Raw genomic sequence first — 24,746 nt, 5'->3', positions numbered from 1 at the left:
ATAAAGACATTCTTCTTCAGGCTGATAACCAGTGTGCTTAGTCATATTCAAAGACCCTAATCTAACCTTTCCTTTAGATTCTATATTCACATGTTATATCTTTATCTGTTAAGATTTGTTCATAACAGTACCACCAAGCTCCTACCATTCCAGCAGGAGCATACTCAAAACATGTCAAAACCATGTGATTTATAACAAAATCGATTATGTTTTCACTTTGTTTCAAATTTTCTTAAGGATTCTTAATAACCTTATTATTTAGAAATGTGTTTATTGTTGTTTTTATATTAACAAAAGCATTTAAATATAAAATATCAATTTAAAAAATAACTGAAGTTTCCTTTTAACCAGTTTTGCTTTTCTAATGCTGTTTCTAATTATTAACTTTATGTCTGAACCAAAAATTTAAGAATAAGTCTATTAAAAATATCAGTGTGATAAGTCTATTAATTACATTGTATGAACTTCATCATCTTTGAATATGAAACACTGAACTAACTCTTTGAATATGAAACATTCTAAATGAAAACACCGAGTCCATTCCAATCTAATACAAGAATAAATTATACATATCAAAATTCACAGTACGAGCTTCTCCATATTATATTACACAAAGATTAGAAACCAAGTCTCCACTTAGGAAATCTTACACTGACATGATGCTCTTGCATTGAAACAGAATTGTAGCAACATAGATGATATAAATTACATTATGCCAAAGAATTATTTAAATTTCCTAAATAAATTATAGCATTTAGAGTAATCCAAGACACACAAAAAAAAATTTCAGATTTGTTGTAAAATGTGTGCCATGTCTTTCCCTATGCTATAATAACTTCACACATTATCTACACACTTTCCTGTCAGTCAAGAAGTTTGATGGAAATATTGTCCTTACAAAAATTATTCCGACATATATTTGGAGAAACAAATATTTCTTTTTGAGTTACATGATCAACAGGAACTATACTGATATAGCATATAAAAAACTTTGAAAAATTATATGTTGAAACTTGTGGAAATTTGGGAGAAACTATTTATTTGGTTCGATAATCAACAGATAAAAGTGGTTTATTAAAGATTTCTCAGTGTTATAAGAAACCACCGAGAATTCATGAGTATATTTTGATATCACGTTTATCCATTATTGGGGCTAACATACATTGTTATCAGTGTTTGTTTGCCAAGAATGGTCGAAGGTTGAGTAAAAATATTAGGAGTTTGAAGATAATCATCAATATACCATAATATCTTTGCAATAGAAATATAGTACACAACAACCAAAAAAAATTATACTTATTGAATTTTAGTATGCCATAACAGTTTTATGGGAAAATATAACACACCTCTTAGATAAATAACTACAATCATTATATACAACAGCCATTTCATTAAAAAAAGGCATAAATTATATTAATCAGATAAAACTTGTTGTAAGAGCTTCATTATCTGGTTATAATTCTTAAGCAAACAAGAAACCATTTCAAGTACCATAACATAATTTTCATAAGAGCAATCCCATTCCATCACAGAATATTAAAAGCACTTTGGTAGAAACAAGAAATTTTACAGTAATTTTCCAACCATATTCTAATATTTAGATTGTAGATTTTAAAATTTTATCATTTAAAAAGTACAATTTCATAGAATGCACATTTTTGATTCTTTATTCTTAGGGAAAACATTGTATTTTTAAAGAAATCCAACACTTTCTTTCTTAAAAGTACATAGACTCCAGAATTCTATTGTAATTTATTATGATAAAAAAACTATTTGCCAGTGAAACGACGGTTAACTATAAAATCATAACCATTTGTATGCGCTGTCTTTGGTCGCATGTGTAACAGGAATGCATAAAAAACCCTAACACTTTTATAAAATGCCTAAACTAGGGATTGAATATTCAGAAAATACTTAAATATTTAGTATTTGAATGAGGTTGATTGTGTATGCTTCATATAGCTTTGTCCAAAAACAGTGTATTATTCGTATGTAACACAGAATAAAGTATATTAAATTACTGTTGACAATTTCAGTTTCTTAGTGCATATTTCATAGCTGATTATACACATGTAATATTAATGTGTGCCAGTTTTCAATGGAAAGTACTACACAAAGGCATCATTATACCCTTAGGTATAGATGAGCCTGAGAAAGCTTTGCTGTAATCAAATAAACCAAAACCATTCTGCCTTAGACTATTCATTTAACAACTGCGGCAAAATTTGGTACACTTCTGTTATCAGGACCGAATTCAGAAATGTATGTATGAATGCGTTCACATATGCACGTATGTTTGTGTATAAACACACATATAAAAGTGCATACACACATACATACATTTCTGAATCCAGTCCCTATAACAGAAGAGTACATAGATTTTTCTATATATAAAACATAAAATTTATGTTTTTTTTATAAGGAACAATATTTCTTACATGAATCAGTTGTCATCAACTAATGTCAAAAGCAAGTGAAAAACAAAAGAATAATTATATAGAATTAAGATGTAATGTATATATAAATTTTTTTTCTTTAGTGTAACTGTTCTTTTATTCACAGAACTTGTATTTTTTTAAATTCAATTAGTAACAGAAGTGAACAGTGATTGGCTAAATATGGATATGTTCTTGTGTGTTTTATGCAGTTCTACTTTTGGTACTTACTCTGCGACATACTGAATTTCATTTTTATTTGGAAACTGATTAAATTAATTCTGATGGTGTGTGCTGAAAAATGGAATTTTGTGAAGAATATTTAATACCTGCGAATAAAAATAGGAAGAATTTTAAAGTTTCTACCATTTTTTATAATGTTATCAAATGTGACTTTAAAAAATTCCTTTTTTTTTATGATAAAATGTGAATTACATTAAAAGGGTATGATTTTATTTTAATTCATTTATGAAAATAATTAACCTAAAAGACACACAGATCTCATTAACATATGAAAAACATAATAGTTCTATTAGCAACTCAAAATATATATTGTGATATATTCTATAAAGCAAAATCATATAATACAGAATGATATAAATTAAATATATATAATATATAAAAACTCAGTAATGAATAATGATCAGTACTGTATAATAAATGAAAACACACATTATATTACTGTGCTGTGAATAGAAGAATATTTGATTAGAAATTTACCTTTTATATATATTTCATAACATGGAACAGTAGAACATACAGATGACAAGAAGTTATGAAAACATGTTATGCAACTTAAGAAACAACAAGTTCTATGAAATGCCATTTAAGTTACTACAATATCATGAGATACCATAAATAATCATACGACACGATAACATAAGACATATTACCAAGATAAATATAATTTGTTCCTTCTTTTACATCAATAAGTTTTTATTTAAAAATTTAACCAGTGAATGCCAAAACAAATTTAATATTGGTGCCTTTGATGCAAGGTCACACAAAGATAAACTTGATTTAGCAAATTTCTGAAAACATTAAAATCAAAAGTGTTAAATTACAGCATGTTAAGAAAGCAATAGTCTGGTAAATTTTAATTCTCACATGAAAACTGAATTAAATTATGAATAAGTGACTAAGCTTGTACAGTTTTTAGAAGATATTTCATGTTCATACACTGGAAATAAATTGCACTTAAATGAAAGAGTTGGAAATATAGTCTGCATGATGCACAAAATATGATCAAATCTATTTGTTAAATACTTAATGCTTACTTTCAGGGATGTAGCTTTATATATTATTCTGAGAAATAACTTGAGATTGTTTATACCAAGTGTTGCAAATAAAGATATTTTTAACAAAGAATTAATATTATTTTCAGACTTTTTACTATCACACTAAATGTAGAAGCTAGACGATTTGAATATTTCATTTAACCTCTTCATTTAGCGACTTAAATGTATTTTTAACAGAATTTATTTTTACTTAGGGAAAGAACATGTTGCCTAGCTGCCCAGGTTTAATACAGAAAGCCAAAACACATCAAATGCCATTGAATGATACAGCATTTTAGAATGTTGCAAGAAATTTAAATGCAATTTCGTGAAAGAGCTATTGCAATTACCTACATACTAAAATTTTGACCAAAAATTCAAGAAAACCAAGATACTCCTTTTTCTTTCGAAGGAACCAAAGTCATATACTAATATAGGGATGCTCAACCTATTGTACTATAAAACCTAAACACAGGAATGAAATTTTGTCAGCTATGTGAGACGTCCAATACCGAGAAATTCCGTAAATTGTAGAATAGAACCTGCGTCTGAAAACAGACGAAAGGTAAAACATTATTCAAATACTTTACCTTTAGCCTTGAAGCAGGTGTTCTATATTAAACTGTGTTAATTCATATACAGAATTAGTAATGTAATAGCTCAAAATATTGTGAGAACCAAACACGCATTATATAAACATTAAAAAATCTATATACATTTATTAGTGTTACGAGGGTTTATTCTGAAATATTATAAGGTCACTTTCAAAGAAATGATAGAACTTTTCACTCAAGGAAGGGACATTCTGTCTGGCTGCCCAGGTACCATCCCAGCTTCTGTTACAAAAGTTTCATAGAAGAATTTTAAAAATCCAGAAACGAAACTTATGAAGAAATTATTGAACATACCTGGTTCTATGATTTAGCCATTCTTACAGACATAGTAACTACATCTTAAACTTGATGGGGGGGGGAGATAACTAAAGTCTTTAAATTAATTTTAAATCTAAATTAATTTTGTGAAAATATTACACAAATATAAGAATATACATTTTTACCATAATGTAATGTACGTATAAAATATTATATTAACTGTCAAGAATTGCAAGATATCTTAGTTCAAAAAAACACTAATTCGAATCACACATAACATCAAGATACATGAATACTACAAATCAGGTTTCTAAACTCCCATGTTTATTCATGTCTAACACACATTCAACTGGCAGTGCCAGATCCAAGAACAAGAAGTATACATCATGAAAAATTTATGCCCTCTTTGGCGATTAAAATATATTTCCACATAAAATTTCTTGCACACTGGGCCCAGCTGAACTGTAGTTCAGAACAATCAAGATTATCAGTGTTACATGAACATTTCAAGAATCATTATGCATTTCAATACAAATTCAAGTTTTGTAATAAAGAAATGTCACAGAAATATCAAGAACGTATAAAACTTACCATATGTTTCAAAAATATCAAGTAAATTTCATCAAGAATTATTGTTATAACATTCCTATTCAAGCATCAGGATTTAAATCAAGAATTTATATAACTCAAGATAATATTAAACAAATTATTTCAAAATCAAGATTATCATAATTCAACTAAAATACTAGAATTATTACAAGAAACCTGTCCTTTTTTTCAGAATTAAATTAAAATTTTTAAATACACTTATACATTTCAACCTTAAAATTTTTTAATATATACATTTCTTTAAATATTAAATATACAGTACTTTAAATAGCAATTAAATAAAATAGATACAACATTAGTAGATTTATGATTACATTTTCAGTAAGAAATATACTAAGATACAATATTAATACTCTTAGCATTCTAACTTAACTAATAATTGTACAGGTCTCTTTATAATGCCTTTTTCAGTCTATTTCACAACTGCGAATTAGTCCATCTCTACCGGTAAGTATTTTGAGAACCTTTCCTAATCTCCACATGTTACGTGGTAAACGTTTATCCTGTAAAATCACGATATCGTTCACACTTAAGTCGTGTTTTGCACAGTGATTGTTCACACAATTTGCAGATTTCAGATTCAACAAATAATCTTTATAAAAGTTATTTAATAATTTTTCACGATATAGATGCGCTTTTAAAAGAATTTCTTTAGTACTCCACACTTCATGAGTGTATTTGACAGGAGGCAAATTAGCAAGTTTTTGCCCTAGCAGAAAATGAGCAGGTGACAGAACTTGGGGCTCATTATCTTGGACGTAAGTCAAAGGTCGACGATTTATCACCGCTTCAATTTCAGTCAGTACAGTTTTCAATTCTTCAGGTAGCAGTGATGTTCTACCAAGAATTTTTCTTAATATTGTTTTGACGGATCGCACAAGTCTCTCGTAAAATCCGCCCCACCAGGCTCCTCTTTCAATGATATACCTCCATTGAATGCCCTTTGCTGCATAATAATTCTTTACATCAGGATGGCTTAATACCTGCCACATCTTTTTGAGCTCTGCATCAGCTGCCTTGAATGTATGTGCATTATCTGAGTATATTAGAGAGCACAACCCTCTTCTTGGTATGAATCGACAAAAAGCAAGTAAGAAAGATTTAGTTGTGAGCTCTTTTGTTAGTTCAAGATGAATGCCTCTAGTTACTGCGCAAGTAAATAATAGAATATAATACTTCGTATCTTCCATTTTTCACGAAAAGTGGACCTGCATAATCTAGTCCTGTAACATCAAAAGGGTTTGCTTTTTCTATTCTAGATGGAGGTAATGGTGCTATGACTTGTCGCATTGGTCGGGAGTTATAACGCTGACACAGTACACAGTTTCTTATAACACGTTTCACATTTCGTCTGGATCTAATTATCCAGCACTTTTCACGGAGGAACATGAGAGTACTAGCTACACCTGTATGAAGAACTCGTTCATGTGCATCAAGGACTAGAAGATCTAGGAATAATTATAGGATGCTTTTCATGAAAACTTAAAGTTGATTTTTGTAGTCTTTCTCCTACTAACAACTTTTCCCACTTAGAAAAGGATTTAGTTCATAAATGTTTGAGTGTTTTGAAATCAACTGTCCCAACTTTAAACTATTAATTTCATCAGAAAAATGTTCATATTGAACTTCTTTTATCAAATATAATTCTGCGGCAAAAAGTTCTTCCGCTATCAAGGGTCCGGTTTTCTTGTCAGTTTTATTTTTCAGATTGTGAATAAACCTAAATATCCATGCAGTTACTTTAATAGCTCTAATTAATTTACTATAATTTTCAAGATTCAACAGAGAATTAGATTTTTCTGCAATAGACGGTAGTATTGTCGTATCATTTATACACTTTTTGCGCTCTAATTCAGCATCAGAAAACTCCGTTGTCACGATAAATTTACTAGGCCAAGCACTCACTGATTCAACTAACCAGTCTGGCCCAGACTGCCATAATCTTAAAGACAACAAATATTCGGCTGAACATCCCCGAGATAAAATGTCTGCTGGATTGGACTTCCCATTACAATGTCTCCAGTTATTTGGGCAAGTTAATTATTGTATTTCAGATACTCGATTTTTTACAAACAATTTCCATCGTTCAGGAGCACTATGAATCCAGTGAACCACTATTTTTACTATTTGGCTTCTAGTATTATTACTGTCAGTCCACAGATAAATATTTTCTTCATGAATTGAAAACAGCTCTTTTAAATGTTTAGCAAGTCTTGCTGATGTTAATGCTCCTAGCAACTCTAACCTTGGAAGTGTGAGTTTTTGTTTTATTGGCGCAATTCTAGATTTTGCCATAATGAATCCTACCTGTCCTTCTTCAACTGACCTAAAATATGCAACTGAACCATACGCTTTAATAGATACATCACAAAATAAATGAAGTTCGATATCCTTATTTTGATTCAATTTGCCGTGGAAATATTCTCGAGAAATTTCAAATTTCTTTAACTTTTCAATTTCACCGCTCCACTCGGACCACAACTGCTTACATTCAGTTGGAACTTCATCGTCAAATTCTAAACCCAACTGCCAAGGGTTCTGCATTATCAATTTTGCACGTAATACAAATGGCGCCAAGAAACCTACTGGATCGAAAATAGTAGCAGTCACCTTTAATATATTTCTTTTTCTGGTTTTTCTACAACTATTTAATGTTTTGCACAAGTTGTCTATGTTCAAGGAAATTACATCTTTACTCGTACACCAGTTAAGCCCTAATACTTTTAAAGAACTATTTAGTTCATTTTCTGATTTAATTATTCCACAATCATCCTAAAGTTTCTTTAGTTTCTCGGAATTTGTATTAAACTGACGCAAATTCATTCCGGCATCTTTAAGCATGCAATAGGCTCCAGTACTTAACTTAAAAGCCTGTTCTACAGAATCTGCACCATAGAAAACATCATCTACGTAGATCGAACAGTTCAACATCTAAAAAATATCTGGTTTTTCTAACTCTATTTTCTTTATATGCTTTTTTATAGTGCAAGCCAGAATTAAAGGGCTACATGATACACTGAAAGGAACACGAGTCATTCTATAATGTTTCAAATTGTAATTATTATCAAAGTATAAAAACCGTAATACATCTCTATCAATTTCAGAGATTCCAATCTGGAGAAATGCCTTTTCAATGTCTGCTGAGAACGCATGTTTGTATTGTCTGAACCGCAATATCAAGTCCAAAACAGAAGGATTCAAATTTGGACCAGGCATCAAACAATTGTTCAGAGATACCCCTTTACACTTCGAAGATGCGTCAAACATGACACGGACTTTAGTTTTTGATACATTTTTTCTTACAACTGGAGCATGTGGCATGTAATACATTTTACTACTATTACAACTTTCAATTTCACACTCTTCAATTTTTAACTGTTCGTTTATTATGCTATCATAATTCGCCCCTAAGCCATTCATCACTTTTTAGTTTATTAACCAAAGATACTAGACGTCGCTTGGAATTTTCTAAATTATTACCCAAGTTTGCATGATGTGATTTCCATAACAAACGAGCTACATATCTACCATTAGTAAAATGCAATTCTTTTTCAAATTTCTCAATGACTGATTTATCGTCAGGATTCTTGTTCTCCTCGAAGCCCAAATGGTCCAGAGTCCAAAACCTTCGCAAACAGTCATTAACTGAATTATTATCTTCCTTCAAGCAATGAGAAGCACTAGTAAAAATACAGGCACTAGACTGATCACATTCTAAAGATCCAACTAAGGACCAACCAAATATAGAAGACACCGCAAATAATTTATTAGTTACTCTTTTCTTTTCGCCTGTTTTCACTTCCCAACATGAATCAGATATTAACAATATTTTTATTTCAGCTACTTCACCACTATCGGTTAATTTTAGATTTTCTGATTTTAATATTTCTAAAATGTTTTTGGAGGGAATTTTTATGATCGCTCCAGAAATTGTATCTGTAACAAGAGCTTCAATAGTGATTGAGTCATTAGGGAAATGCATACTTTTCAGGGTAATTTGAACAACATTATATTCTATTAGTCTACCTTGGCTATACCCAAATGAATAAATATATAACCTTTCTTTCCTTAAAGTCCTTAATTTTAGTTCTTTAGCCAAATCAGATCTAATAAATGACGTCTGTGATCCACCATCAATTAAGATTTTTACTATTTGGCTTCTAGTATTATCTGTATCTGAAGCGTTAACAGTGCAAGTTTGTAAATATACACCTTTATCAGCAGTTTCAGAAACAGTCTCAGAGTTAGACGACAGGGATGCAACTACATTCTGCTTGGAATCTGATACTGTAACTACTTTCTGTTTAACATCTGAAACTGCTTCCACTTTAGGAAGAATATTTTTAAAAAATAGATTATTATGATTTAAACCATTACACAACTCACAAGGTTGAAGTTTCATTTTACATCTGGAAGCTACATGACCTCTCTTAAAACATCTGTAACAACGTCCATGGTATTTTAATATTGCTCTTTTTTGCTCATTTGTTTTCTCACATTTTCCTACATCATGTGTAATTTTATTACAATAGAAACAATATGGCTTAGTCACTGTAGCTAACGCCGAAGCAGTAGGAACACTTGCCCCTTTTAATTAATTATTTTTATTTTGTTTAACACCGTAATTTGTGTCCCTTTTCTTTGAGTTTATTATTAAATTAGAAGCTTCCCGACTCTCAACTTCCAATCTAATGAATTCGAGAAGTTCTGTTAGGCTATATTGCTTTTTAGAGTTTCTTTTTCTATTAAACTCCAGATTCATATCGTCTGGTAAAAGTTTTAAAATAACAGGTCCTAAAAGGGTTCCGTAAGCTTCCGACACAATACCCAATGAATTTAAGATTCTTATATTGATTTCACAGGAATCGTATAGTGTTCTTAGTGCTTTTACATTGGACGAACTTCTAACCAGTTCAAGATTCAAGAGTTTATTCATATGCGAAGATATTACCAAATTTGTTTGTCCAAATCTTTCTTTAATTAAACTTATAGAAGCGTCATAACTTTCATTAGATAGTGCAAACCCGGATACTGCACTTAAAGTAGGTCCTGCGAGTAAGGATTTAAGATAGGTAAACTTTTCGACCTTTGTTAACTCATTATTATTACCAATAGCATTTTCAAAGGAATTATAAAATTCCAAAAATAAACTAGGATCACCAGAATATTTAGGAATTGAAATTTTAGGTAATCGAATGTCAGTTTTGTTTTCGACCTTTACGGCAGCAGTACGATTACCGGGCGATTCACTTTCAATGCCCACTATCTGAGAATTTAAATTAAGTTTCTTTTTAACCCTAAAAATACATAAACTTATTTTTTCATCATACTCTAACACGGTGCTTCGCAACCTTTTCTCACCTGCGACGCACAAAAAATCTTTCTGGAATTTCGTGGCACACCAAAAAGTTCCGAGTTATCAAGGAAGTGCCAAAAAAATTCAAATGCTGACACACTTACAATCACACACACAACCACACAACAGTGAAATATATAAAAACATTTAAAATAGACATTATTAAGGAAAAAAAATTGTCATTGTGTATTAAATACATGATAAAAAATTGCAAGATGTCAAAATACATGTATTTGATTGCGGCACACCTATATCCTACTCATGGCACATTAGTGTGCCTCGGCACACCGGTTGCGGAGCACTGCTCTAACACAGTATTGCATTTTTTCTCAATTTCAGACTCATCCACTTTAAAACAATGCAATATTTTTTCATTAATTTCTTTTAATGCAGACTGTTTAGAAGCAAGTGAAAACACATTTTCTTCTACCATATTCTTATCCAAAATGTCTTTTTTAATTTCAGGTTCAACAACATTTATTATTTTAGAAATAGCTTGTCTCATGACTTTTCTAGTAGCTTTCAATTTAATAATATCATGTGCCATAATAATAACAAAAGTAATTTTTATTCTCTTACCTGGTGCAGTCTTCAAATGGTTAATTCCTAATTTGATAACTCACTTTCCCGGTGAAACACATTCACACGTATTCCGAACGTTAATCCTGCCACGTTCAGTGCAAAGGAATAATTTTTCAGTAACACGAAAAACACCGCATTCTAAATAAAAAAAATTGTTCGTGCGCAACTGTTGGGCGCCAAAAAATATAAAATATTATATTAACTGTCAAGAATTGCAAGATATCTTAGTTCAAAAAACACTAATTCGAATCACACATAACATCAAGATACATGAATACTACAAATCAGGTTTCTAAACTCCCAAGTTTATTCATGTCTAACACACATTCAACTCGCAGTGCCAGATCCAAGAACAGGAAGTATACATCATGAAAAATTTATGCCCTCTTTGGTGATTAAAATATATTTCCACACAAAATTTCTTACATTATGTCTTGCCCCTATGAAAATCTGGAGAACTAAAGCGTGAAATAGTATAAGAAAACTGAAACAATCATTTGGAAAATCTCATCGAGCTTAAATTAGTTTCTAAATTAGATGTTTTGATTGTATTTAAAATTAGGCTAACTACTTCATTCACTTCAAACCCATTACATAATACTAGTATTTAAGAAAAATGGTAAAAGATGATAATAGCTCAAAATATTTTAAGAACCAAACACGCATTAAATAAACATTAAAAAATCTATATACATTTATTAGTGTTACGAGGGTTTATTCTATAATATTATAAGGACACTTTCAAAGAAAAGATAGAACTTTTCACTCAGGGAAGGGACATTCTGTCTGGCTGCCCGGGTTCCATCCCAGCTTCTGTTACAAAAGTTTCATAGAAGAATTTTAAAACTCCAGAAACGAAACTTATCAAGAAATTATTGAGCATACCTGGTTCTATTATTTAGCCATTTATACAGACATAGTAACTAAATCTTAAATTTGAGGGAGGGGGGCGAGAGAACTAAACTAAAGTCTTTGAATTAAAGGATATTATAAATTCATTTTAAATCAAAATTAATTTTGTGAAAATATTACACAAATATGAGGAATATACATTTTTACCATAATGTCATGAACGTTTTGCCCCTTTGAAAAGCTGGAGAACTAAAGCGTGAAATATAAGAAAACTGAAACAATCATTTGGAAAATCTCATTGAGCTTAAATTAGTTTCTAAATTAGATGTTTTGATTGTATTTAAAATTAGGCTAACTACTTCATTCACTTCAAATCCATTACATAATACTAGTATTTAAGAAAAATGGTAAAAGATTGCAAATATGTTAAATAACAATTCTATTGATCTAGAAATGGAAATAACTGATTTTCATCCTAATTAAGATCAAGAATATCACAAAAAAGCCATTTGAATAGTCATAGAACAGAAAAATCATGAACAGTTAAACTTTTAAAAAGATAAATTCCTGCTTCCGATCTACTCAAAAATGTGAAAGAGGATTTACAACAATGAACTTGTTAAAATCAATGTTTAGATACAGGATAACAAATCAACATCCCAACGACTGCAAGGATTTAGCCATAACATCGCATGTACCAGAGGCAAAAAAAAAAAACTCGCAGAAGAAATGCAGTGTTAAATTTCACATTAAAATATGATTTCCTGTATTTAACTTTCATCTTGCTGAATTTTTTGTAAATAATACAAAGAGTATACCTTTTCTTTAACATATTATACCACACATTTTTATACTTTGTGTAATGTATTTATAACTGAAATATTAAAAGTGCACTAGATACTTGTAGCTCGCCAAAATTTTATAAATTGGCTCCCTTTAAGTTAAAGTTGCACATAACTGCACTAAGGGAAGGAATGCAATTTTATTTCTTTGTCTGTATTTGGTTTCATTTTGATATAAAAAGAGTTAAAAATAGGGTTATCTAATTTTGTTATCTAGGTAACAAAATTTAAACACACATTTTCAGTAAAAATTACAGAATAAAAGATTTTGTTTCCCTGAAGAAGCAACACCTCGCTATTCCAGGTGTGGTACAGACTGCATACTGTCAGAAAAAATTCCTTTCTTAAACAGGGAATCCATATACTTTAATCTGTTTTTACACAAGTACTGTTTATGACTAATGGTCCATGAGTAAAATACTTTATAGTTAATCCTTCTAAATTTTTATTATTTCCGGTCATCTGTATAGACTACTTATTTATCACGACTAAACTACCAATCTGCATTCTAGATACCTCATATGATTCTTCAAGTCACATTTCGTAGCCTATCATTTCTAATACAGCAGGTACTTGCTGAGCGCAGACTTGTAAAGTGTGATTTCGTGTATAGCAGTACCTTACAGGATTCCATTTAATTTGTCCACTGCTAGAATTTCATTCATACGTGGTTCAACATTCATCCATCAACACCAGAAAGAATTTATCTGCTACTTTAAACAATTTCCATCGACTGAAAATGAAGTCCAAAAAAAATCTTACAAATCTCAAATGCAAAGCATTCCGAAGAATTTTCACATATGGAAGATAGAGAAGTCAAACAATGAATCAGAAAATTACAAAAGAAGAATTGGGTGCTTATAAAACCCCTTGATAATAAAAGCGCTCATTACGAGAAACAGCTTTTATCTGAAGATTAGATGAAGGAATCGTTAAATAACAGAGAAGCAATGTCTGATCTTCCAGCAGAGATGGACACAATTAAAGAAAAAAACGGACACTTTAAAAGAGCTACTGGGAAATACACTCATGTCCAAAATTATGTTTACATGCATAAATTCACGGATTTCTCAAAGACTATGACTTATAATTTAATGAATTTTCGTGGAATCATACATAACATGATGACACATAAATGCAAAAGAAAAAATTGAAGATCACCTCATATGATATAAAATTGTAGCATGAAACAATAAAAATGGTAATAAAGTGTGACAAAGAGAGTTAAGAAAAAAAGGAATGATTCAGAAAAAGAATTAAGTCTTATGAATTTAATATGGAATATGATCTCCCCTGACTTGTACACACATATCACAACGTGTTTTAAGGCTGGAAATAACGTTGTTAACCACAGTTTGGGGAATTAATCTCCACTCTTCCAGCAATGCCGTCTTCAGAGCATTTACATCTCTAGGAGGAGGATGTATACATGCAATTGCTCTTCCAACGTAGTCCCATAAGTTCTCTATCGAGTTAAGGTCAGGAGAGTTTGGTGGTCAAGGTATTCGCTTAATGTCTTCACTTTCAAGGAATTCATCAACGAGGTTTGCTCGATGTGGACGGGCATTATCATCCATAAATAAAAAGTCAGGTCCATATGCACCCCTGAAAAGTCTTACATAAGGATCTAAGACCTCATCTCGATATATGTGGCCTGTCACAGATCCGTTGCTGAACACGTGTAGGGGCGAACGTCCATCGATCATTATTCCACCCCATACCATCACACCTCCACTACCGAAACGGTCACGTTCCACAATGTTCGAGGGATCAGTTCGTGTTCCTGACTCCCTCCAGATGTAAACACGTTTAGAATCACCAGTTAAACTAAACCGCGACTCATCAGTAAAGAGAACATGGGACCATTGATGTTCAGTCCAGTTTTGATGTTCTTTACACCAATTAAAGCGATCCCTCTTTTTCTGTGAAGACAGTAAAACACATATCCTTGGCTTTCTGGCATAAAGGCCTTTTTCATTAAGCCTTCTGTATATTGTTTGCCGTGATGCAACAGTTCCAGTGGCGGCTGCAAGCTCTGAACTTAACTGGCGAGCAGTAGCCTTTCTGTTACGACGGGCAGTTAATGCCAGACACCGATCTTCAGAAGCAGTTGTCATTCGTTTCCGACCTTGTCCAGGCCTCCTTACAACACTTCCATCATTTTGAAACTGTTTCCATAGCTTAGAGACTGTCTGTCTTGAAATATTCAGACATGTGGCTGTTTCCATGATTGACTGCCCTGCTAATAAACGGCCGATAATTCGCCACTTTACAGATTCTTCCAAATGATATTTCGAAGCCATAACAAACCGCTTTGAGTCCCTACACACTGAAATCAAACGCTATGTTGCAGAAATTCACTCAAATATTCAGTTTGCGCAAAGCGCTTGATTCACCCTTGGATGACGTAACGCCTAGATTTGCATATCACAAACCGTTTGATTACTTTTGATTGGATAATGCTAATTAGGCTTGGTTTTCACACATTCCCAGCAAATACGGTTCACATTGATTCGATATTTCATTGAATATCATCATTTTTGGGTATGTAAAGATAATTTTGGACATGAGTGTATGTGCTCTTTACAGCGACATGGTTACAGTTGCATCAGTCATTCTTATAAGCAAAAGACATCAGCTTTTTCAAAAAATAATTCTGTCATGTATTTGCCAAGAGAACGAAAACAAGTCCAAAAGAAACTTTCAGAGTGCTTTCAAAACCAAGTTGAAAGTTAGTCTGCAGAATTTTACTTTGATAATAATAAAACATGTCTGATTTTATTTCAAAATGAATTTTTATTTATCGAATCTATTTTTAATAGATCTTTGCAAATTCGTTCATAAAACTTCACAATGTGCCAAAATAAATCAGATTAAGGAAAAATATAATAAAGTATGCTTATAAAAACTAAGAAAAAGCACATTTTGAGCATCCTTAACACAAGACAATTTGGCTCCACCAACTTTCTTTACGAGTATACATTAAATTTTTATTTACATTTCTTTTTTATTCAACACTTAACTTTCAATAGTTTTAAGAGAAACAGCACTTGATAGAGACACTCTAAATTCGGAAAAAACTGAAACAAAATTGGTTTATACCCAGGCAGTGCAATTACACTGGCCTGTTGGGAAGAGAAGACCCCGTTGGACATGGAAAATATTAGGCCACACAGAGAGGAAAACGTTTAGCCTCCTCCTCGTAATGCGAAAGGAGGCCACTTGGGAAAAAATTACACCACAGCAGTACTTTTGAAACCAATACAAACCAACAGAACTCTAACAAATCTCAGACTTCTGATGATTATAGTGTGATTAACAGTTCAACCTCACTTCGAATATTACAATACAATATAGAGAAAGCACCAATTCAGACACTTCAATATGGAATTCAAAACCTACGAAATTAATGCACAAATGCTACCCTAACCATTAAAACATAATGTGACGCATTCATGTAAAATAAATAACTAGTAAAGCTCCAATATAATGCAACATGTGAAAAGGGGTGGACAAATTATAACATTCAAGTATTTCTAGTGGAAATAAAGTTGATATAAAACAAGACTTACCAGCCACAGATGTCTTTTTGCTCTGCATTATTCCTCCGTTCTTTTCATCATCGTTCTCTTTCTTTCACGATATCATGTTCTGCATTCCAAGAGTGCACAAAAGTGATGACAAATTACACTAGAAGAGGACAAAAGGGGGAAAAAAAAAAGGAATCATTAGATTTTAACTACTTTGATATTAAAGAATAATTATACACAAAGAGAAATATCTAATATTGTTTCTTAATATATAAAACTTCAAGAGTCGCCTTCTTTGTTTTAAACTCCAGCAATGTGCTACATTGTTACTAAAAGCATGACTGCAATCGATAGAAAAGCTGATTTTCCTAATACGACAGAAGTACAGTAAGCGAAAGGGGTTTTAATATAAGAGTACAACATGAATAATGAAAGAAAAAAAATTAGACAGTTATTACGGATACACAGAATAAAAGGGATAATGATCTTCGACAAGAGTAAATAATTGCAGCGCTGGTAGAAAGATGGCACAAAAGACAAAGAGCAGGTAATTTTAAATCACAAATAAACAAAATAAACTTTACTGCTAGTTTTGAAGCAGGTGTTATATATTAAACTATGTTACAGAATTAGTGACATAACAGATCAAAATAGAGTAATCAAACTCGCAATATATTAATATTAAAAGAGCTATACATATATACTTTTAAAGATTTTTTTAATTAAAGGGCACAAAAACACCTCTCTAAAAACAGACTTGGAAGAACAGCTTGGAAACAAAAGTCGTATACCATAAAAGAAATATTTCATTCAGAATTTTAACGTAAGAATCGTTTCTAATTTTAAGTTCTCTTCTTAGGTACTCTCATCCATGAGAGAGGACAGCTTAGTCCGATATACCAGAAATTATCTTGAAATATTACCAGGTGACTTTAACGTAATTATAGAAATATTTCACTCAGGGAAAGAACATATTGTCTAGCTGCCCGGGTTCGAGCCCAGCTTTAATATAGCAAGCTAAAACACATCAAATGCCATTGAATGATACAGCATTTTGAAATGTTACAAAAAATTTAAATGCAATTTCGTGGAAGAGCTATTGCAATTACCTACATACTAAAATTTTGACCAAAAATTCAAAAAAACTAAGATACTCCTTTTTCTTTCGAAATAATCAAAGTCATATACTAATGTAGGGATGCTCAACCTATTGTACTATGAAACCTACACATAGGAATGAAATTTTGTCAGCTATGTGAGATGTCCAATACCGAGAAATTCCGTAAATTGTAGAATAGAACCTGCGTCTGAAAACAGACGAAAGGTAAAACATTATTCAAATACTTTACCTTTAGCCTTGAAGCAGGTGTTCTATATTAAACTGTGTTAATTCACATACAGAATTAGTAATATAATAGCTCAAAACATTTTAAGAACCAAACACGCATTAAATAAACATTAAAAATTCTATATACATTTATTAGTGTTACGAGGGTTTATTCTGAAATATTATAAGGTCACTTTCAAAGAAATGATAGAACTTTTCACTCAGGGAAGGGACATTCTGTCTGGCTGCCCGGGTACCATCCCAGCTTCTGTTACAAAAGTTTCATAGAAGAATTCTAAAAATCCAGAAACGAAACTTATGAAGAAATTATTGAACATACCTGGTTCTATGATTTAGCCATTCTTACAGACATAGTAACTAAATCTTAAATTTGAGGGAGGGGGCGAGAGAACTAAACTAAAGTCTTTGAATTAAAGGGTATTATAAATTCATTTTAAATCAAAATTAATTTTCTGAAAATATTACACAAATATGAGGAATATACATTTTTACCATAATGTAATGTATGTTTTGCCCCTTTGAAAATCTGGAGAACTAAAGCGTGAAATATAAGAAAACTGAAACAATCATTTGGAAAATCTCATCGAGCTTAAATTAGTTTCTAAATTAGATGTTTTGAGTAATACTAGTATTACATAATACTAGTATTTAAGAAAAATGGTAAAAGATTGCAAATATGTTAAATAACAATTCTATTGATCTAGAAATGGAAATAACTGATTTTCATCCTAATTAAGATCAAAAATATCACAAAAAGACATTTGAATAGTCCTAGAACACAAAAATCATGAACAGTTAAATTTTAAAAAGATAAATTCCTGCTTCCGATCTACTTAAAAATGTGAAAGAGGATTTTCAACAATGAACTTGTTAAAATCAATGTTTAGATACAGGATAACAAATCAACATCCCAATGACTGCAAGGATTTAGCCACAACATCGCATGTACCAGAGGCAAAAAAAAAACTCGCAGAAGAAATGCAGTGTTAAATTTCACATTAAAATATGATTTCCTGTATTTAACTTTCATCTTGCTGAATTTTTTGTAAATAATACAAAGAGTATACCTTTTCTTTAACATATTATACCACACATTTTTATACTTTGTGTAATGTATTTATAACTGAAATATTAAAAGTGCACTAGATACTTGTAGCTCGCCAAAATTTTATAAATTGGCTCCCTTTAAGTTAAAGTTGCACATAACTGCACTAAGGGAAGGAATGCAATTTTATTTCTTTGTCTGTATTTGGTTTCATTTTGATATAAAAAGAGTTAAAAATAGGGTTATCTAATTTTGTTATCTAGGTAACAAAATTTAAACACACATTTTCAGTAAAAATTACAGAATAAAAGATTTTGTTTCCCTGAAGAAGCAACACCTCGCTATTCCAGGTGTGGTACAGACTGCATACTGTCAGAAAAAATTCCTTTCTTAAACAGGGAATCCATATACTTTAATCTGTTTTTACACAAGTACTGTTTATGACTAATGGTCCATGAGTAAAATACTTTATAGTTAATCCTTCTAAATTTTTATTATTTCCGGTCATCTGTATAGACTACTTATTTATCACGACTAAACTACCAATCTGCATTCTAGATACCTCATATGATTCTTCAAGTCACATTTCGTAGCCTATCATTTCTAATACAGCAGGTACTTGCTGAGCGCAGACTTGTAAAGTGTGATTTCGTGTATAGCAGTACCTTACAGGATTCCATTTAATTTGTCCACTGCTAGAATTTCATTCATACGTGGTTCAACATTCATCCATCAACACCAGAAAGAATTTATCTGCTACTTTAAACAATTTCCATCGACTGAAAATGAAGTCCAAAAAAAATCTTACAAATCTCAAATGCAAAGCATTCCGAAGAATTTTCACATATGGAAGATAGAGAAGTCAAACAATGAATCAGAAAATTACAAAAGAAGAATTGGGTGCTTATAAAACCCCTTGATAATAAAAGCGCTCATTACGAGAAACAGCTTTTATCTGAAGATTAGATGAAGGAATCGTTAAATAACAGAGAAGCAATGTCTGATCTTCCAGCAGAGATGGACACAATTAAAGAAAAAAACGGACACTTTAAAAGAGCTACTGGGAAATACACTCATGTCCAAAATTATGTTTACATGCATAAATTCACGGATTTCTCAAAGACTATGACTTATAATTTAATGAATTTTCGTGGAATCATACATAACATGATGACACATAAATGCAAAAGAAAAAATTGAAGATCACCTCATATGATATAAAATTGTAGCATGAAACAATAAAAATGGTAATAAAGTGTGACAAAGAGAGTTAAGAAAAAAAGGAATGATTCAGAAAAAGAATTAAGTCTTATGAATTTAATATGGAATATGATCTCCCCTGACTTGTACACACATATCACAACGTGTTTTAAGGCTGGAAATAACGTTGTTAACCACAGTTTGGGGAATTAATCTCCACTCTTCCAGCAATGCCGTCTTCAGAGCATTTACATCTCTAGGAGGAGGATGTATACATGCAATTGCTCTTCCAACGTAGTCCCATAAGTTCTCTATCGAGTTAAGGTCAGGAGAGTTTGGTGGTCAAGGTATTCGCTTAATGTCTTCACTTTCAAGGAATTCATCAACGAGGTTTGCTCGATGTGGACGGGCATTATCATCCATAAATAAAAAGTCAGGTCCATATGCACCCCTGAAAAGTCTTACATAAGGATCTAAGACCTCATCTCGATATATGTGGCCTGTCACAGATCCGTTGCTGAACACGTGTAGGGGCGAACGTCCATCGATCATTATTCCACCCCATACCATCACACCTCCACTACCGAAACGGTCACGTTCCACAATGTTCGAGGGATCAGTTCGTGTTCCTGACTCCCTCCAGATGTAAACACGTTTAGAATCACCAGTTAAACTAAACCGCGACTCATCAGTAAAGAGAACATGGGACCATTGATGTTCAGTCCAGTTTTGATGTTCTTTACACCAATTAAAGCGATCCCTCTTTTTCTGTGAAGACAGTAAAACACATATCCTTGGCTTTCTGGCATAAAGGCCTTTTTCATTAAGCCTTCTGTATATTGTTTGCCGTGATGCAACAGTTCCAGTGGCGGCTGCAAGCTCTGAACTTAACTGGCGAGCAGTAGCCTTTCTGTTACGACGGGCAGTTAATGCCAGACACCGATCTTCAGAAGCAGTTGTCATTCGTTTCCGACCTTGTCCAGGCCTCCTTACAACACTTCCATCATTTTGAAACTGTTTCCATAGCTTAGAGACTGTCTGTCTTGAAATATTCAGACATGTGGCTGTTTCCATGATTGACTGCCCTGCTAATAAACGGCCGATAATTCGCCACTTTACAGATTCTTCCAAATGATATTTCGAAGCCATAACAAACCGCTTTGAGTCCCTACACACTGAAATCAAACGCTATGTTGCAGAAATTCACTCAAATATTCAGTTTGCGCAAAGCGCTTGATTCACCCTTGGATGACGTAACGCCTAGATTTGCATATCACAAACCGTTTGATTACTTTTGATTGGATAATGCTAATTAGGCTTGGTTTTCACACATTCCCAGCAAATACGGTTCACATTGATTCGATATTTCATTGAATATCATCATTTTTGGGTATGTAAAGATAATTTTGGACATGAGTGTATGTGCTCTTTACAGCGACATGGTTACAGTTGCATCAGTCATTCTTATAAGCAAAAGACATCAGCTTTTTCAAAAAATAATTCTGTCATGTATTTGCCAAGAGAACGAAAACAAGTCCAAAAGAAACTTTCAGAGTGCTTTCAAAACCAAGTTGAAAGTTAGTCTGCAGAATTTTACTTTGATAATAATAAAACATGTCTGATTTTATTTCAAAATGAATTTTTATTTATCGAATCTATTTTTAATAGATCTTTGCAAATTCGTTCATAAAACTTCACAATGTGCCAAAATAAATCAGATTAAGGAAAAATATAATAAAGTATGCTTATAAAAACTAAGAAAAAGCACATTTTGAGCATCCTTAACACAAGACAATTTGGCTCCACCAACTTTCTTTACGAGTATACATTAAATTTTTATTTACATTTCTTTTTTATTCAACACTTAACTTTCAATAGTTTTAAGAGAAACAGCACTTGATAGAGACACTCTAAATTCGGAAAAAACTGAAACAAAATTGGTTTATACCCAGGCAGTGCAATTACACTGGCCTGTTGGGAAGAGAAGACCCCGTTGGACATGGAAAATATTAGGCCACACAGAGAGGAAAACGTTTAGCCTCCTCCTCGTAATGCGAAAGGAGGCCACTTGGGAAAAAATTACACCACAGCAGTACTTTTGAAACCACTACGAAGCAACAGAACTCTAACAAATCTCAGACTTCTGATGATTATAGTGTGATTAACAGTTCAACCTCACTTCGAATATTACAATACAATATAGAGAAAGCACCAATTCAGACACTTCAATATGGAATTCAAAACCTACGAAATTAATGCACAAATGCTACCCTAACCATTAAAACATAATGTGACGCATTCATGTAAAATAAATAACTAGTAAAGCTCCAATATAATGCAACATGTGAAAAGGGGTGGACAAATTATAACATTCAAGTATTTCTAGTGGAAATAAAGTTGATATAAAACAAGACTTACCAGCCACAGATGTCTTTTTGCTCTGCATTATTCCTCCGTTCTTTTCATCATCGTTCTCTTTCTTTCACGATATCATGTTCTGCATTCCAAGAGTGCACAAAAGTGATGACAAATTACACTAGAAGAGGACAAAAGGGGAAAAAAAAAAAGGAATCATTAGATTTTAACTACTTTGATATTAAAGAATAATTATACACAAAGAGAAATATCTAATATTGTTTCTTAATATATAAAACTTCAAGAGTCGCCTTCTTTGTTTTAAACTCCAGCAATGTGCTACATTGTTACTAAAAGCATGACTGCAATCGATAGAAAAGCTGATTTTCCTAATACGACAGAAGTACAGTAAGCGAAAGGGGTTTTAATATAAGAGTACAACATGAATAATGAAAGAAAAAAAATTAGACAGTTATTACGGATACACAGAATAAAAGGGATAATGATCTTCGACAAGAGTAAATAATTGCAGCGCTGGTAGAAAGATGGCACCAAAAGACAAAGAGCAGGTAATTTTAAATCACAAATAAACAAAATAAACTTTACTGCTAGTTTTGAAGCAGGTGTTATATATTAAACTATGTTACAGAATTAGTGACATAACAGATCAAAATAGAGTAATCAAACTCGCAATATATTAATATTAAAAGAGCTATACATATATACTTTTAAAGATTTTTTTAATTAAAGGGCACAAAAACACCTTTCTAATAACAGACTTGGAAGAACAGCTTGGAAACAAAAGTCGTATACCATAAAAGAAATATTTCATTCAGAATTTTAACGTAAGAATCGTTTCTAATTTTAAGTTCTCTTCTTAGGTACTCTCATCCATGAGAGAGGACAGCTTAGTCCGATATACCAGAAATTATCTTGAAATATTACCAGGTGACTTTAACGTAATTATAGAAATATTTCACTCAGGGAAAGAACATATTGTCTAGCTGCCCGGGTTCGAGCCCAGCTTTAATATAGCAAGCTAAAACACATCAAATGCCATTGAATGATACAGCATTTTGAAATGTTACAAAAAATTTAAATGCAATTTCGTGGAAGAGCTATTGCAATTACCTACATACTAAAATTTTGACCAAAAATTCAAAAAAACTAAGATACTCCTTTTTCTTTCGAAATAATCAAAGTCATATACTAATGTAGGGATGCTCAACCTATTGTACTATGAAACCTACACATAGGAATGAAATTTTGTCAGCTATGTGAGATGTCCAATACCGAGAAATTCCGTAAATTGTAGAATAGAACCTGCGTCTGAAAACAGACGAAAGGTAAAACATTATTCAAATACTTTACCTTTAGCCTTGAAGCAGGTGTTCTATATTAAACTGTGTTAATTCACATACAGAATTAGTAATATAATAGCTCAAAACATTTTAAGAACCAAACACGCATTAAATAAACATTAAAAATTCTATATACATTTATTAGTGTTACGAGGGTTTATTCTGAAATATTATAAGGTCACTTTCAAAGAAATGATAGAACTTTTCACTCAGGGAAGGGACATTCTGTCTGGCTGCCCGGGTTCCATCCCAGCTTCTGTTACAAAAGTTTCATAGAAGAATTCTAAAAATCCAGAAACGAAACTTATGAAGAAATTATTGAACATACCTGGTTCTATGATTTAGCCATTCTTACAGACATAGTAACTAAATCTTAAATTTGAGGGAGGGGGCGAGAGAACTAAACTAAAGTCTTTGAATTAAAGGGTATTATAAATTCATTTTAAATCAAAATTAATTTTCTGAAAATATTACACAAATATGAGGAATATACATTTTTACCATAATGTAATGTATGTTTTGCCCCTTTGAAAATCTGGAGAACTAAAGCGTGAAATATAAGAAAACTGAAACAATCATTTGGAAAATCTCATCGAGCTTAAATTAGTTTCTAAATTAGATGTTTTGAGTAATACTAGTATTACATAATACTAGTATTTAAGAAAAATGGTAAAAGATTGCAAATATGTTAAATAACAATTCTATTGATCTAGAAATGGAAATAACTGATTTTCATCCTAATTAAGATCAAGAATATCACAAAAAGCCATTTGAATAGTCCTAGAACACAAAAATCATGAACAGTTAAATTTTAAAAAGATAAATTCCTGCTTCCGATCTACTTAAAAATGTGAAAGAGGATTTTCAACAATGAACTTGTTAAAATCAATGTTTAGATACAGGATAACAAATCAACATCCCAATGACTGCAAGGATTTAGCCACAACATCGCATGTACCAGAGGCAAAAAAAAAACTCGCAGAAGAAATGCAGTGTTAAATTTCACATTAAAATATGATTTCCCTGTATTTAACTTTCATCTTGCTGAATTTTTTGTAAATAATACAAAGAGTATACCTTTT

Source organism: Stegodyphus dumicola, chromosome X2, assembly GCF_044657685.1.
Source record: "Stegodyphus dumicola isolate Sdum_Otavi_A_Nest chromosome X2, ASM4465768v1".
Taxonomy (NCBI): domain Eukaryota; kingdom Metazoa; phylum Arthropoda; class Arachnida; order Araneae; family Eresidae; genus Stegodyphus; species Stegodyphus dumicola.
Note: the sequence above shows the minus strand (reverse complement) of the source record.